The sequence below is a fragment of the Brachyhypopomus gauderio genome, chromosome 2 (assembly GCF_052324685.1).
Source record: "Brachyhypopomus gauderio isolate BG-103 chromosome 2, BGAUD_0.2, whole genome shotgun sequence".
Taxonomy (NCBI): domain Eukaryota; kingdom Metazoa; phylum Chordata; class Actinopteri; order Gymnotiformes; family Hypopomidae; genus Brachyhypopomus; species Brachyhypopomus gauderio.
In genome coordinates, this window is record NC_135212.1 from 17946689 (window position 1) to 17947311 (window position 623).

The window sequence follows — 623 nt, forward strand, 5'->3', positions numbered from 1 at the left end:
AGGGAATAAATGATACGTGTTAAAAGAACAAACTAAACTCAATGGCAGCGAGATTGCATGTATATACACTTATTTTTAGATGCATCACCTCTGCTTCTGTAAAACAAAAGTCAGAATCGATGCAACTAAGAATTGTAATCAGTATAAAGAAAAAGAGGAGATATGTGGCTGACTATAGTTAAACGATCTCAGTAAAGGTATAAACAGTGTTTTCATGTCTCGGGTTTTGGCCTTGATATCTATTTAATTTTACGTTGTACCATACTGCATAGCAAAGGGTCAGTCAATTGAAACTGCCAGTTAATCCACATACTTGCTGTCGGCTTTGAACACCTTCTTCAGATGGTTGAGAAGGACTAGGTTGAGCAGCCCTGCTGTGTATCAGTGTAGGAGAAAGCTATCTGCTTCCTCTGTGCTTCATGTGCCGTATTGTTTGGTCCCCCATGCTGAGCTGGTTTCCTACTCATTGCATCCGTTGATTCCCCGAATGGCAGTTTAAAGATTGCACAGGCCTGATGTGAAAACATTTGATACATGCAATATATGTGACAATTTCATGGTAGTGTATTCCTTTAATTTAGTTGATAAGAATGATTATCTTACACTGTCTATAACTAGGAAAA